General features: G+C 40.0%; 1 protein-coding gene across 7 annotated transcripts in view; it reads left to right on the plus strand.

Annotated features, from left to right (window-relative positions):
* ZNF518B (zinc finger protein 518B) overlaps positions 1 to 13,210 on the plus strand; it is a 70,327-nt gene that overhangs the window by 20,143 nt on the left and 36,974 nt on the right. The window contains exon 1 of one of the 7 annotated variants that reach the window (XM_056555147.1): positions 4,562 to 4,726. The exons of 5 other annotated variants lie outside the window; for them this stretch is intronic. The gene's annotated coding sequence lies outside the window, so the exon portion shown is untranslated. Of the gene's footprint in view, positions 1 to 4,561; positions 4,727 to 4,936; positions 6,563 to 13,210 lie in introns of those variants that run through there. One more of the 7 variants, XM_056555148.1, reaches the window with a different exon arrangement.

Below are 13,210 nucleotides of genomic sequence, written 5' to 3' on the forward strand. Positions count from 1 at the left end.
AAATTTTGGGATTTTTCACCAAGAAAGGATGCAAGTTACCAAAAAATTTTACCACTACGTTAAAGTAGAATATGTCACGAAAAAACAATCTCGGAATCAGAATGATAACTAAAAGCATTCCAGAGTTATTAATGTTTAAAGTGACAGTGGTCAGATTTGCAAAAAATGGCCGAGTCCTTAAGGTGAAAAAGGGCTCAGTCCTTAAGGGGTTAAAAGTGGCAGGGAATCAAGCAGGTTGAGTATGCATTATTTACTATACTGACATACTGAGAACACTCCTCCCTGGTAAACCACTTTGAAAGTGATATCCAGCTTTATAACCATTTTGTTTTATTGGATCTAAAAGTGGAATGTCTTTTTTAAATGATTGAAAAGTGGCAATGTTATTAAGACTATTTAAAGAAAACATCTTGAATGTAGTGTGACACGGTTAGCTTTTTGCAGTGGTGGTGATTTATGCACTGCAATGTTTTTGCACAACCTCACACTAGCCCAGACTACACTTTATCTGTAGATGTCTGAAGTCAGAGGAGAATGGGCAAACTAGTTTGCGATGACAGAAAGGCAACAGTAACAGATAACTGCTCTTTACAACCAAAGTATGCAGAATACCATCTCTGAAAACACAACATATCCAATCTTGAAGTAGATGGAAGAACATTGTTTGATCTGATGATTCTCAATTTCAGCTGTGCCATTTACATGGCAGGGTCAGAATTTACAATAAACAATATGAAATGGACTGGGACTTTTGAACATTTTGTGGACTGTATGGCAGAGAGGTGCAGAAAATAGTGTAGGGAATGGGCTATAAGGTTGAGATATAAGGATTTTATATGAAGATGGGATATGAAAATGGTATATGAGGATAAAATATGAGGACAGGATGTGAAGTTTGATATGAGGACGAGTTGTGATGACGGGATGTGAGGTCTGGATATAAGGTCGGGATATGGGGATGGGATGTAAGGTATGCATATGAGGTCGGGATATGGGGAGGGGATGTGAGGTCTGAATATAAGGTCGGGATATGAGGATGGGATGTCAGGTCTGGATATGAGGACCAATGTGAGGTCTGGATATGAGGTCAGGATATGACGCTAGGGTATAAGCACGGGATATGAGGACCAGAGAGTCATTGTTACTTTTCCTCACACAAGGTTTAGGAAGGAAGACTGACGCACGTGAAATGCCACCCCCTCTTTGCATGATGAAATGCCCACATTGCACAAGCACCACTCACACATGTAGTGCACTGCCATCTACTAGCAAAAAGGTAAAAACAAACTTACCAGATTTTGCTCTATAGAAATGAATCCACTGTACTATCATGGTCAAAATGCACCATAATTGGTAACATTTGCTGTGATGTGCCAAAAAAGCTACACTAAACACTATGGGGGAGATTTATCAAAACCTGTGCAAAGAAAACATGGACCAGTTGCCCATAGCAACCAATCAGATCGCTTCTTTTATTTTTGAAAAGGCCTCTAAGAAATGAAAGAAGCAATCTGATTGGTTGCTATGGGCAACTGGTCCATGTTTCCTCTGCACAGGTTTTGATAAATCTCCCCCTATGGTTTCATTTTTATTTCATATACATATATATATATATATATATATATATATATATATACCATCCAAAGCGAAGACAAAGCAAATTGCAGGGGCTTATGGGTGAATAAAGTGGCTAGAAGTTTATTTGCACCAGCAAGTACATTTTGGCCAAGTGGCCTTTCTCAAGCTGAGAATGCTTGAGAAAGGCGACTTGGCCGAAATGTTGCATGTACTTGCTGGTGCAAATAAACTTCTAGCCACTTTATTCACCCATATGCCGCTGCAGTGTGCCGTGTCTTTGCTTTGGATGGAATTTGCTTGATCCGGCGGTGGCACGCTAGTTGTACACTTGCAGACGCACTGGGACTCTCGAGTGCTGACTCCTTTCTTTGCTATATATATATATATATATATATATATATATATATATATATATGTGTGTGTGTGTGTCTGTGTGTGTGTGTGTGTGTGTGTGTCTGTGTGTCTTAATTATTTGTCATTTAAAGCAGTCAGCTTCCAGTGTCATTATGTAGCATGACAGACATGCACACAATATAGTGGTTAACTTTACTAGAAAATATTAGGTCAGGAAGCAGTAGGAGCTGGCAATCGCAGAATGCAGCAAGTCAAGAGGTAAAGAGGAGGTATAGGCAAGCTCTTCTTATTGCTGCCCTACACAGCTGAAAGGAAAGAGGGAATGGCTACAGGAAGAGGGTTTAGCTATAGTTAAAGGGGAACTCCGGTGGAAAACAATGTTTTTCAAATCAACTGGTTCCAGAAAAATGAACAGATTTGTAAATTACTTCTATTTAAAAATCTTAATCCTTCCAGTACTTATTAGCTGCTGTATAATACAGAGGAAGTTCTTTTCTTTTTTAATTTATTTTCTGTCTGTCCACGGTGCTCTCTGCTGACACCTCTGTCCATGTCAGGAACAATTCCCCATAGCAAACCTCTTCTGCTCTGGACAGTTCCAGACATGGACAGAGGTTTTCAGTAGAGAGCACTGTGGACAGACAGAAAAGAAATTCAAAAAGCAAAGAACTTCCTCTGTATTATACAGCAGCTGATAAGTACTGGAAGGATTAAGATTTTTAAATAGAAGTAATTTACAAATCTGTTTAACTTTCTTGCACCAGTTGTTTTGAAAAAAAAAGTACCCCTTTAAATAGTAGCTAGGGTACATTCACACAGGAAAATGAGGCTGTGTTTCCACTTTTCCCCACCCCCAAAAAAATTGCAAGGCACATTGATCACAAGATGTTTTTTGTTTTGTTTTTTTTGCAACACCCCCCCCCCATCCCCCCCTAAAATGCTGCAGCCAGCTGTTAACAGGGAGTCAAGAAAAATATATAAAATGGTGTTTTTTCCTATGGAGTTTTTTCAGGCTTTATTGGCATTTGGCAATTTGGCATTGTTTTTTTCTTTGAATCCTACTGTTTTTACTCCCCTAGATTTCCATAGTTTTTTTCTACTCTTGGTCACTTTTTTTCTGTGTGAAAAACACAATTTTGAAAGAAGTGAAAAAACAGACAAATGCTTAACCTCTTAAGGACACATGACGTCATAGCGGGTCGGGCCCGGCCTCTAACAACGGCCGGGACCAGTGGCTAATAACGCGCGGCATTGATCGCGGTGCTGCGCGCTATTAACCCTTTAGATGCAGCGTTCAAAGTTGAACGCCGTGTTTAAAGTGAAAGTAAAAGCATGCCGGTTATCTCAGGGAGCTGTTCGGGATAGCCGCAGCGAAATCGCTGATAAGGTGTCATTTTTACCGAAAAATGTACAACGTAGAAACGGAAGCCCCCAAAATTACAAAATGGCGTTTTTTTTTCCAATTTTGTCTCACAATGATTTTTATTTCCGTTTCACCGTAGATTTTTGGGCAAAATGACTGGCGTCATTACAAAGTAGAATTGGTGGCGCAAAAAATAAGCAGTCATATGGATTTTTAGGTGCAAAATTGAAAGAGTTATAATTTTTTAAAGGCAAGGAGCAAAAAACGAAAATGCAAAAACGGAAAAAACTCCGGTCCTTAAGGGGTTAAGAAAAAAAACGCCTGAAAAAAAAAAATAAAAAAGTTTCCACTTTTGCCATGCTTTTTTCTGGCATTTTCCCTTGTGTGAAAGTCATGTTTTTTTTTTCTCCTTTGGCAGTTTTTCTTGTTCCTGTGCACACCCCCCTTTTTTTAAACTACTAAAAAAATATATAAAAACTGGATCAAAAAGGAGAAGGAAGAGAATGAGAAGAAGAAACAGAAGAAGACAATTTATTCTTCTAGACAATACTGTGTAAATCCATCTGACAATAAATGTTTTTTCTTTATTATAAAAAAATAAAAAATAAATATATATATATAAAAACTGAAAAAAAACATGTAAAGACAGAAAAAACTCCAATGTAAAACCACCGTTGCGCTTTTAATGACGGTTTCTCTCTCATAGACTTTTATAGGATAAAAACGGCAATATTTCAGGGGGGAAAACACCATAGTCTGAACATACTGCGATTTTTTAATCGCCCATTGAGCCCAAAAATCCCATAGAGGAGTTTAAAAAAAAAAACACGAAAGAAAAAAAAATGCCAAATGGGTATGGCGTTTCATAAATCCCTATCAAATTTCATAGGAAAAAATAAAAATGCTAAATTTAGTGTCCACTAAGGGATAAGTTTAAACATAGAATATTGTAATGACTTCATACAGGAGGAAAGATCACACAATAAATTTTGATATAAATAATTTACACCAAAAAATATTTTACAAAAAAGAATTAAAAAATTATTTACTGAGCCCTCCAGCTCCACAGCTCTTCTTCCTCCTTCCACAATGACAAAAGGCCAGTGTAACCTTCTACGTCTAGCATAGAGGAGAGTGTCTTTTCAATAGCAGAGCACCAGATGGCGCTGTGTTCTCCCTATTATTCCATCGCTGTGCCTGTCTCTCGCTGAACTCTCAGCCACTCCTCCTGTAGAGTTCTACTGGAGACACGTAGCCGGGCGGCCAATCGGAGCGCCGTCTACAGGATCTCTGACGTCATAGCAGACTGGGCCGGCGGCTGCTTGTTCTGGGCTCAAGGAGAACGTGAGCGGAATGATTGACTCCCCAAATCATTGAGGGTCACAATGGAGACCACGGAGGCAAGGGTCGCCCTTGACCGCAGCTGACGAGGTGATCCGGGATTATGGTTACAAGGGGTCTTTGCTCGGGATTGTTGATCACGTTGAGGACGCATGTGGACAGGGGCTTGGGACGGGGAAGCGGGCAGATCCAGCGTGTACTGGGTTAACCGCGGCCGTGTGCAGGAGAATGGGGGCGGGTTTGCGGCTGTAGAACAACATGAAGCCCAGAGGAGGAGATCAATGCTACAGAATGGTCTGTGATAACGTTATGATGGTGTCCAGTGCTCGGCCCAAGTGTTTAGGCACCTGGGTAAAGCCAGGAAAGGGTTAATGCATTGTGAGTTTGTCTCCCTCTCTCTCTGGCTTGGTTGATGGTTTAGTGTGGATTATCAAGGCAAGGATCTTCATAGTTCTTGGCACTGCAATGGTTAAGCAAGCACTTCAATGACTTTATATTGTTTAGTATCCCATCATAGATCTGGTAAATAAGAGTTCTGTTTGTAGAAGAGTTTGTTTTGTATTGTAAACAAATAACAAATTCTGCCATTCTGGTGTTACACTTTAGGCAAGCACAAATGATACAATTATTGGGGGATCTTCTATTTTGCTGATCAGTGTTCACAATAAGTATGAAGTGTGACCTATAGCAGTATCTATATGCATACCATCTTAATGGGGTCCATATGCCCTTTTAATGTATAGGGATTTTATAGAAGTTGGGGGGGCCTCACTTGCGACCCCCCTTTGTAATTCATAACAAAGACCCAGTAAATAATGCTACTTCTACTTTGGCGGTTTTGGCCCTGTCATATATACACAAGTGCCCATTCATGCTATTTCCTGCAGAAGAATTGATGGCATTTTTGGAGAAAGGGTTCTCTTGATCTATGGATTTCTTAACTGGGAGCTTGAGCAACAACTGGAGTTTACAATGTAATAAGTAAATCTGAAGCCCCTTAGATTTCCCCAGGCCTGCTGAAACTTTGTAGTGTGACTGCTTAGTTGTTAGGTTGTATTTTAGAGACTTTTTTTTTTTTGCCAGCCACTGTCAAAGTTTCCATGTTTTGATGTCAGCACAAGGAAGTGCTTGCACAGCCAATCACTGTCAGAGGTAGAACATCTCTGCCTTCAGTGATTGGCTGAGGGACCACTTCCTTGTGCCGACACTAGCGGGGACTGACACTAACAAAATAGGGTAGCGGGGAGTCAGGGAAGGTCTTTAAAGTTCAGTTTAACAAGTTAACAAGAAAAAGTGAATGCTGCAGTCCACAGATAACATGCAACCTAATGGTAAAAATCAATTAGGTACAATACAAAGGGTTTATGCACAGCCAGTTTTAACACCAAAATCCTGCAGCTATTGGCCACCACATGTGACTGGATTAGTCCACATGCTGTAGTGTGGGTATGCACTATTACACAGCTGTGGCCTCTGAGTGACTCAGGAAAATGGCTTTTGTGTCATCTATGTTTACCAGTGTTCAGGCTACTTACTGCCTCTTGGGTCCTTGTATGCAATGGGCACTGGGTATGCTTACGAGGTGGCATCGCCACATGCTTATTTTTTCTTTTTAAAAAGGGGAGGGGGGCTTGAGTTGCGGTTATGAATGATGGCGTCTTGTGCCCTACTTCCAGCTTTCACATGCCTCTGGGAGTGGGCAGAGCAGTGGGGACTTCCAGTCTGACACGGAGGTGACATCAGATGGCGGGGGAGGGAAATTTAAACGGGCAGTTTGGCTGATTTGGTCTCTTGGAGCCGGCCATCAGTTGGAAAACTTTGGCCTTTGATTTGGAGCTTTGAGGAGTGCCAAGCAGAAAGGATTCCATTGATTCTGGAACACAAGACTCCTCCTAGGCTGCAGTACCAAAAAGTACTTTTGGGTTGGTGAGTGTATTCCATTTTTTCCTGCCATACTAATTTAGTATTTTGCTAATTTTTAACAAGTCTTTAAATAAAAAGCTGAAAAAAAATGTATTTTAGAGAGTGTAAGATTTATACCAAGAAGTTGGCTGGGGATTGCATAACATTGAGACTTTCTAGTGTTTGTCCTTCAGAGAAATGATCATTCAGGAGCTCCAGAGTTTAATTAAGTATTTGCTGAGGTATCTGGAGGTACCTTTTCCATTTTCAGCCGTGTATATTCATCTGTTATAGTTTCTGAGGGCATGATCAGAGATAGTGCTAGTGCAGTGGTCAATGGAGCAGAAGATGCTTCCGTTATTTCCTGTAGAAGAGTTTGGGCAATTGGTAAAAGTAACTATTAGGCTAGGTTCAGACTATGGAATCTCCGGGCAGAAAATTTCCGGGCAGACACTGCAGTCTCCTATAGACTGCTATGTGTTCCGCTAGGATTGCCGCCTGAAGAAAGAGCAACCCCTTTCTTTAGGTGGAAACTTTCTAGCGGATTTTTCATCCGGATTTTCCGATTCACTAATTCCGAAGTGTGAATTTGTGAACGGAAAACCATTCACTACACTATGCATTATAGTAAGCGGAATTTCTGCCGGAAATTTCAAAGCGGATATTCCGTAGTCTGAACCTAGCCTTAAGGTAGAAGAATCTGTGGAACCTAAAGCCATGTAAGATGTTCTGTTTGAAGGTCTTGAAACTGTATTCCCAGTAGATAACAATATAGAGACTTTAACCCCTTAACTCTCACTATATTCAGTATAAACTGAAAATCTGCCACTATTGAGGACTTTTGGTGGATCCATTGAAGTGAATGATAGCAAAACTCATAGCAGGTAGATGACAATAAACGTATTGTTTCTGCTGATGCTGAAATTGGGATTTCCGTGACAGATGTTTCCGCCGCAGAAATTCAGCTTACTGCACACAGGGCTGCGTCAGGGAAGCTCTGTGTGTATGCAGAATATCCAGCGTAATCGATACGTGGGACCGTATGCTTAGAGTAGTGGTATAGTCTCTCACAAGTGAGTGTCATTTAACTTTTGGCCAAATGCTTTTTTTTTATCTTGTCCAATTGCATGCTTGTCTTGGCAGAGTGCACGTGTGTGTTTTTTTTTTTTTTTTTTCGGGGGGGGGGGGGGGGGGAGGGGGATTGCTCGTGCTAGACAGCTGATTCCAATCTGCTGTTAAGGGGTACTCTGCCGGAAAACATCTTATTCCCTATCCAAAAGGATAGGGGATAAGATGTCTAATCGTGGGGGTCCCGCCACTAGGGACTTGGAGCTTTCATGTTCGTGATGCCACACCCCTTCCATTTATATCTATGGAGGGAGGCGTGACGACTAGTACGTAGCCGTCATGCCTCCTTCCATAGACATGAATGGAGGGGGTGTGGTGCCTGTGGTTGCCAGTCATCCGGCATGGAGCGCAATTCGCTGGAAGGATTAAGATTTTTTTAATAGAAGTAATTTAAAAATCTGTTTTTAACTTTCTGAAGCCAGTTGATATGAAAAAAAATTGTGTTCCACCGGAGTACCCTTTTAAAACAGTTCAGGCAAGGTGGCATAATAATGCACAAAAATTGAAATAAAAAATAATTTACAATCAAAAAATATAAACAAACACTTTTTTTTTTTTGTGTCTGACCCCAATCAGGAAAAAAATCTAGGCGACACATTTGCTTCTAATTCATATTTAATAATAATTTTATATTTTTAATAAGAGCTGCATTGGTTGCATATATGTGGAGTGCAGAAACCGGGCAGAGGTTTCGTAGTACCTAAACCACGCTTTATCTATATCTCCTTTCCATGTTAATCGTGTGTCATATTTATTTATTTTTATTTTTTTTTACTTTTTTTTTAATTTAATTTTTTATTTTTTACTTTTCCCTTTTGTAAACCTTTTTAGATATGTTTTAAATTAATACTATAAACTACAAGAGGGAATATTAAATAAGTTTAAACCCTTAAAGGGGTACTCCGCCCCTAGACACCTTATCTCTTATCCAAAGTATGTTTAGAATGCTGGGTTCCCGTCATGCCCTTTCATGATGTCACATCATGTCCCCTCCGTTCATATCTATGGGAGAAGGTGCGGTCAGACATCTTAACCCCTATTGTTTGGATAGGGGGATAAGATCTCTAGGGGGAGTATGCCTTTAACCTTGAGGACACAGCTGATAGCCATAACTTTTTTTCTCAGACTTGTGCTTTCACACCACGTTTTCAGCCTACGGCTGCCGCATCCAGCTGGGGGAGGGGAAAACCGTGCGTATCCCAGCCGGACTGGTGCTGAAATCCTTTGACTTTAATGAGCCGAACAGAGTCACCGTTTTACTCTGGTCGGCTCATTTTTGACCCGTGTCCGGTTTTCTTACCGGACCTAAAACCGTAGTATACTACGGTTTTAGGTCCGGTCACAAAACCGGATACAGGGCAGAAATGAGCTGACTGAAGTCAAACGGTGAATCCAGTTGGCTCAATAAAGTCAATGGATTTCAGCGTCGGTCCGGCTGGGATACGGGAGTGCACGTTTTCCCCTCCCCCAGCTGGGTCCGGCATCATAGGCTGAAGACGTGGTGTGAAAGCACCCGTACTTTGTAATAACCTCTTTCATTTTATCATAAAATATACCGCCCAACCAAAAAATAGTTTGAGTTATTTGTTTTTCCGCATTTCAATTAATGGTAGAAAACCTATTCATTTATATGTTTAAAAACCTATTCAATTAATATAATTATTGTATTACTCTAAAAAAAAGAAAAAAGTAGTTTAAAATTGCCCTGTTCTGATTCCTATAATTTTAATCTCTCAAAATTTTGCACCTTGATTTGCATTTTTTATCAATACCATTTTTGATTTGATGTGACTTTGTGATCATTTTTTTTTCTTAAATATTTGATGTGATCAAAAATCAACATTTCTAGCGTTTTTTTATTTTTATATTTTAATTTTTTTTCATTCATTGTGCAGGATCATAAACCATATATTTTAATAGTTCACACAGTTTTCAAATCAGCTGATGCCAGAAAGTTATACAGATCTGTAAATTACTTTTATTTAAAAATCTTATTCCATTGAGTACTTATAAGCTGCTGTATGCTCCAGAGGAAGCTGAGTATTTCTTTCCAGTCTGACCACAGTGCTCTCTGCTGACAACTCTGTCCATGCCCAGAACTGTCTGGAGCATGAAAGGTTCATTATGGGAATTTGGACAGTTCCTGATATGGACAGAGGTGGCAGAAGAGAAAACTGTGGTTAGAAAGGAAAGAACTACACAACCTCCTCTGGAGCATACAGCAGCTGCTAAGTACTGAAAGGATTAAGACCCATAACAGGGCTTGTTTTTTTTTGTACAACCAATTGTAATGTGGAATGACTCCTTTCATTTTACCATTAAATGTACTGCAAAACCAAAACATCATGTGGATGGAAATAATAAGAAATAAGTAATTTTGCAACTTTTAGGTGGGTTTTCACAGTGCCATTTATGGTAAAAATGACAAGTTATCGTTTCTCTGTAGGTCAATGTGATTAAAACGGTACCCAATGTATATAGTTTTTTCTTTTTTTTTTTTTCTTTGTATTACTATGAATTTTTTTTTTTTTAACGAAATTGGTATGTATAAAATTGTCCTTTTCTGACCCCAGTCACTTTTTTTTTACTTGTCCGTATACGGGAATATATGAAGGCTCATGTTTGTGCTGTGATCTGTAGTTTCCCCGCCCCCCCCCCCCCCCCCTCAAAATGAGACCTATAGTTGCCGGCATCGGTTCTTTAAATGAACGTTTAGGAGAATGGGTTGACTCATATCTTCAACCCTTGGTTCTACTCATTCCAGGATACATTAAAGATACTAGGAGTGTCCTATCGGCCATGCAGGGGTTAAAATGGCAGGATGACATGATGTGGCTTACAGCTGATGTCACAGGACTTTATTCAGTTATCCCACATGATCAGGCAATTTTTTCTGTTATATGGTTTTTGCAATCGTACTCATCTTATCCCGGTGATCTGCAGGAATATATCATCCTTGCGATTGAGTATTTACTCTCGCACAACTTCTTCATGTTTACATAGTTTACATAGTTAGTATGGTTGAAAAAAGACATACGTCCATCAAGTCCAACCAGGGAATTGAAGTGAAGGGTATAAGGGGAAGGGATGTAGTTTAATAATTCTGCATAAGCATTAGTGTTATTTTGTTCCAGGAATGTATCTAACCCTGTTTTAAAGCTGTTAATTGTTCCTGCTGTGACCAGTTCCTGAGGTAGACCGTTCCATAAATTCACAGTCCTCACGGTAAAGAAGGCGTGTCGCCCCTTTAGACTAAACCTTTTCTTCTCCAGACGGAGGGAGTACCCCCTCGTCCTTTGGGTGGGTTTAATCTAGAACAGTTTTTCTCCATATTTTTTGTATGGGCCATTTATATACTTATATACGTTTATCATATCCCCCCTTAAACATCTCTTCTCAAGACTAAACAATTGTAACTCCTTTAATCGCTCCTCATAGCTAAGATGTTCCATGCCCCATATTAGTTTAGTCGCGCGTCTCTGCACCCTTTCCAACTCCGCAGTGTCCCTTTTATGGACAGGCGACCAAAACTGAACAGCATATTCCAGGTGAGGCCGTACCAATGCTTTATAAAGGGGGAGTATTATGTCCCTGTCCCTTGAGTCCATGCCTCTTTTTATACATGACAATATCCTGCCGGCTTTGGAAGCAGCAGCCTGACATTGCATGCTATTTTGTAGTCTGTGATCTACAAGTACACCCAGATCCTTCTCTACCAGTGACTCTGCCAGTTTAATCCCCCCTAAGACATACGATGCATGCAGGTTATTAGTACCCAGATGCATAACTTTACATTTATCCACATTGAACCTCATTTGCCAAGTGGATGCCCAGACACTTAGTCTATCCAAGTCATCTTGTAACTTATGCACACCCTCTATAGACTGTACCGTGCTACAAAGCTTGGTGTCATCTGCAAAGATAGAAACAGAGCTGTTAATGCCATCCTCTATATCATTGATAAATAAATTAAACAACAGCGGGCCCAGTACTGAACCTTGGGGTACACCACTAATTACCGGGAACCAATCAGAGTACGAATCATTGACCACCACTCTCTGGTTACGATCCATGAGCCAGTGTTCAATCCAGTTACAAACTAAAGTTTCCAAGCCCAAAGTCCTTAACTTACCTGTCAGACGTCTGTGAGGGACAGTATCAAACGCTTTGGCAAAATCCAGAAACACTATATCCACAGCCATTCCTCTGTAAAGGCTTCTACTCACCTCTTCATAAAAGCAAATTAGATTGGTTTGACAACTTCTATCCTTAGTAAACCCATGCTGGCTATCACTTATAATACTATTATCCCCTATGTATTCCTGTATGTAATCCCTTATAAGTCCTTCAAACAATTTACCCACAATGCACGTTAGACTTACCGGTCTATAATTGCCTGGTGAAGACCTAGAGCCCTTCTTGAAGATTGGTACCACATTAGCCTTGCGCCAGTCCCTTGGCACAATACCAGACACCAGAGAATCTCTAAATATCATGAACAAGGGTACAGATATTACTGAACTTGCCTCTCTAAGAACTCTTGGGTGTTGTCCATCCGGCCCTGGAGATTTGCTTACATTTACTTTACTTAACTTACCTTGTACCATCTCTACATTAAGCCAGTTCAGTACATTACATGATGTGTTACCAGCACTGACCTGGCCAATGTCAGCTCCTCCTTCTTCCATAGTATACACAGAACTAAAGAACCCATTTAGTAGCTCCGCCTTCTCTTGATCGCCTGTGACAACCTCCCCATTATCATTATTAAGGGGTCCTACATGCTCTGTCCTTGTTTTTTTTGTATTTTTATATATCTAAAAAAAATATTTAGGATTAGTTCTGCTTTCTTTGGCCACCTGTCTCTCATTTAGAATTTTTGCTGTTTTTATTACATTTTTTACAGATTTTATTAAGCTCCTTGTACTGTTTAAATGTTATAGCTGACCCATCAGATTTGAATTTTTTGAAGGCTATTTTTTTGTTGTTTATTGCTCTTTTAACATCATTTGTCAGCCATGTAGGATTTCCTTTTAATCGTTTATATTTGTTCCCCTTTGGTATATATTTAGCTGTATAGTTATTTAGAGTTGATTTAAAGATGTCCCATTTACCTTCTGTATCAGTATTTGAGAACACCTCCCCCCAGTCTATGTCCTGTAGTGCAGATCTCAGCCCAGGGAAATTTACCTTTTTAAAGTTATATGTTTTTGCCTTCCCCGTCTGTCTTTGTTTTTTACATTTTAAGTCAAAAGTAACTATATTGTGGTCGCTATTACCAAGGTTTTCCCGCACAGTTACATTACCAACCAGCTCTGCTTTGTTGGAAATGATCAGATCCAACAAGGCACCACTTCTCGTTGGGTCCTCCACAAACTGGCCCATAAAATTATCCTGCAATAAATTTAGGAATTTTCTCATCTTTGTAGTTTTAGCCAGCCCCCGGCCACAATCTATATCTGGATAGTTAAAATCTCCCATTATTACCACTGTACCTGTCTGTGCAGCCCTCTCTATTTGTTTATACAGCTGACCTTCTATCTC

Source organism: Hyla sarda, chromosome 1, assembly GCF_029499605.1.
Source record: "Hyla sarda isolate aHylSar1 chromosome 1, aHylSar1.hap1, whole genome shotgun sequence".
Taxonomy (NCBI): domain Eukaryota; kingdom Metazoa; phylum Chordata; class Amphibia; order Anura; family Hylidae; genus Hyla; species Hyla sarda.